This window comes from Pteropus vampyrus, unplaced genomic scaffold (genome assembly GCF_000151845.1).
Source record: "Pteropus vampyrus isolate Shadow unplaced genomic scaffold, Pvam_2.0 Scaffold69, whole genome shotgun sequence".
NCBI classification, from domain to species: Eukaryota; Metazoa; Chordata; class Mammalia; order Chiroptera; family Pteropodidae; genus Pteropus; species Pteropus vampyrus.
Genome location: NW_011888850.1, coordinates 6,676,215 through 6,680,464, shown reverse-complemented (window position 1 = coordinate 6,680,464; position 4,250 = coordinate 6,676,215).

The window sequence follows — 4,250 nt, the reverse complement described above, 5'->3', positions numbered from 1 at the left end:
GGACAAAGCCTTAATATCTTTAAAAAGCTGTCTCTGCCCTTCCCTTCCTACCTCTTGAGTTGGTCTCATTTGAGCCAAGCGTTGAGAATCACCAGCTTATGAGGATCCCCAAGCAGAAGAGTAGAACAGCTGCCTTCCCGCGGAATAGCCCATTCTTGTAGACAAACTCCCTGGCAATCCCACCCCCTAACTCTTTCGACAGGGCGCTTGAGCACGGAATCCCCACACAAGCTAGGGAGCACCGTACTGACGACAGCTGAGGCTGGATTACTGTGCCTCTCACAGTGGATATGAATGAGGGTCTGGTGGACAAGGTTAGCAGTTTAAGCACGGGTATGGCAAAAAGTCAACTACTGGGAGAAGGCCTGAAACTCAGGAAACTGCCCCCACAGAGCTCCACATAGGGGACAGCTCAGAATATTCATCAGCACTGCTCACAATTCCTGTTGGTCATTTGCTAAAACCTCAGACGTACACACCAACTGCTAACTGACCAGTCATTCAGCGCCTGCGTGTCCTTACCAGAAAACTGTAAACCCAGCAAAAGCCAATGACATCTGTGAAAGCACATGGAGAGGACTGGTAGACTATCGACCTCTTCAAGATATTTCCAGCCTTTCTCACTGCAACAGTTAGGAAACTGCCTTGATTTAGTAACAACATAGAACCAGTTCTGCTCATGCATGGTAGCTAAATTAACTCTGAGAGACTCAGGTCTCCACAAAGCTGGAATTAAAAGATCTTCAAAAATATTCAGGTAAGGATAGCTAGGAGTAGAAAACCAGCCTCCTAGAGTTATCCAGATCTATGTCCAATACGACAATTACTGGTCACAAATGGCTCTTGAGCACTTAAAATATGGCTAGTTCTAAATACAAATGTGCTATAAATTTAAAATATACACTGGATTTCCGAGACTAAAAAAACATGCAAAATATTTCATTGGTAATTTTTATACTGATTACATGCTAAAATGATAATAGGATATTTAAATGCCCTGGGAAGATCTTTAAGTCTTTGCGACGTTTGAGTTCCAACAATGGATGGACAGACAGTATACTGCTTGACTCCTTGACGGACATCCTCTCAGTAGCGGGATAATGAAACCCTTAACATTTACAGATTTAATAACGTTTCAATTATCAATGAGCTACTCTGAAAGGTTTGTGGCATACAATTACTTGATACTTTTCTAAAATATAAATTTACATTGCTAATACTTTTATTTTCAGTTACCCAGCTACTAAAATATCAAGCCAATTAGAAAGCATTTAAATCTCAAACTGACTTTGTTGGGAAAATAATTTTTGGTCATATACTTTTTAAATGTCACCAAATAATGAATACTGAATTCATAAGTTCATGGAAAAGAACCCTAGGACTAAGGTACTCTATGGTAGAATTTCACAACTCTGTCTTATAATTACAAGGTCATCAAGGTACTGCAGAAAAATTAAATTTACTGTATTTTATGTGAGAAATCAAATCTTAAATCATACAATGATATTTATGAATATATATTCTAAAAAATGTATTTCAGGACGATTCCCTGTTGTTAAGTTTCTATCATTCTCACAGGCCTTGCCTTGTAGGAATTCTTGGTCTAGGAAGTTCTACTACAGAAGTACCTTCGAACCAATTGGGAGAAACTTGTGAAAGCTTGGATTTGTGTTCCCATGGATACGTTGTATTAGATTAGGCAATCTGTGGGGGGAGATGTGACTTCCTGACCTAATCTAATACAAGGATAGCCCAAAGTTTCTGCTGTTTTCCAGGAGCTAAATGGAAGTTTATCAGGCATTTTCTGTCCTTTGCTTAACAAAGATCACGATGCAGCCAATGGCAACTCATGGTCTTCCAGAAACGAATCGACCTCTTCTGGTCCTCCCCTTGCCTAGCCTAACTAACCCATGCCAACAGCAGCATCCATCAGGACAGCAGAATTCATCCTTCCTGTCTGTCCAACAGTAGCTTTCTTTTATTGTAAATGTCCAAGAAGACTGGTATGATGGACGGAGTATGGAACAAATGATCCAAAGAGAAAACCTCGAGATGCTTCAGAGTGCATCCCAGCATATCACTCGGCAAACCTGAGGAAGCATGGCTGTACTCCAACAGGCACCTGAGGTTCAGAGAGGAGGTGAGGGGGTTGCTGGGAGAGGTCCAAGTCAACCAACCTAAACATCATTAAATGAGCTCAGTGCACCCCACTTATCACGCACGTACTGACTCTTCCAACGGTGCTGACAACGATTGTGTCTGCACACCTCAGGAATGTGAACAACCACATACATACACACACTTTCTCTGCTTTCATACAACTTGCCAACTATTCCTGTCTGGCTTCTCTCTCAAGGTTCTGCCTCCCATGTAAGGTTCAATTCCTTCATGTCAAAAATCGGTATTCCTTATCTCTGGTTCTGCAGCAGAAACTTCTGGCATAATCAGTTTCCCCAGGTAGAGATATACTGCCTTTTAGATATAGTCCCTAAGATGTGAAAAAAGTATAGCTGGGAGTTGTCCTGGTATTGTCTTTCATCCTTTACACCTAAATAACTACGAAGATGGGTAAATTCTACTCCCTAAATCTTTTAAGTTCTTCTATCTTTGTTTTACCCTATTGTCATTGTTTTAGTCTTGCCCATCATCTTGCCTGAATTACTATAAATTTCCTAACAGGTATCTCTGCCTCTAGTCTCACCCTTCTCTACTCTGAAGGGCAAATCTGATTACCTTTTTCCCGCTTAAAATCCTTCAATCATACTTTAGCACATATACACCTTTGTGTTTTTTCACCTGCTCACCTCTCCAGATATAGCAACTCTCCAAGAATGTCATGCTTGCATGAGCTATGCTCTCTGCCTTGGGATACCCTTCCCAAACTTCCCACTCCACATGTCCTTCTATCCATACCTCCTAAAACTAGGATCTGTTCTTAAAGACTTATTTTAATCATCTTGTTGCCTCGTCTGAGTTTAATGACCCTCCTTACTACCTTCACAACTTCGCTGTGTATGTCTATCACAGCGTGTACGACTCTTTATTCTATGCTTGTTTACTTATTTGCTTCACCAACTAAAGATTAAGTTCCTAGAGGCCAGCTATCTTTGATGTCTATATTTTTGGTCCCTAACAGTCCATAGAATCAAGTAGTGTTTTAATATATAATTGTCAAATAGTAAGTCTCTACATTTTATCAAGAGGGAAGATCGGAACTCATGATCTTCTGTTATACTTAGGTTTCTTAAACATATCAATTAAGGTCTAAGGCATGACTCCTATACCTCATGACTGGAGAGAATGACAAAAATGATTCATTCATAGATGGGCACAGATACTCTTATGGTTTATTATGTATTTACTATGCTTCTGGGGCATACATGTACCTTCCCGTTTAATCCTCACGACAACCTTAAGGTAGGCAGTAGTATTACCCCTTTTCATAGGCAAAGGCGAGGCACAGAGAAGTATCTCGCCCATGTTATGGAGATGGCAAAACTAGGCAGCCTAGTTCCAGATGGAATCCATGTTCTTGACCACTGTACAACAAAACTTAACAGCTCTTGTATCATGAATATTGTGTTTCAAAAGATCAATTACTCCACTATTTAAAACATAAATTTGAAACTATAACTTTACACGTGGTTAAGGTTATGAAGAAAGAGCTCTTTATCCATTAACACCACAAACAGTCATTTCTTCAGCGATTACAAAATTTTAACTAATACTTTTGGATTCAGTTTTGTGGTTATGGTACAAAAATAGATAAAGAACTGTGACAGCGGTTAATTCATGATAACCTTTCAGCATTCAGATACTTCTCAGTTTTATTGTACTGTCAACTTCTAGACATTGGGTGGAAATGACAAATTTCCTTGAAATCATTCTTCTGAATAATGGGATAATTTGGCAAAATCATTTGGAAGTTTTATTTATTAAAAATACCAATAATGAATTGTTCCATTTTAGTTAAGAACATACTAATACAAGTTGTTCCTAATACAGTTTCTATATTTGTGATTGATGCTTTTGATACCTTACTTAACATAAAAATACTTTCTAATAGAAGAAATAAAGAGATATTACAGAAGGGTTGTGGAAACCATGAACGAAGCAATAAAGGTAAATATCTATTATTACCTTCATTTTCAAACAATGAAACTCATATAGTCATTGCAAAGAAATAAAATATAATGAACTGCTGTAATAATAAAGATTACTATCATCATAAAATTACAAAATCTCTTTTA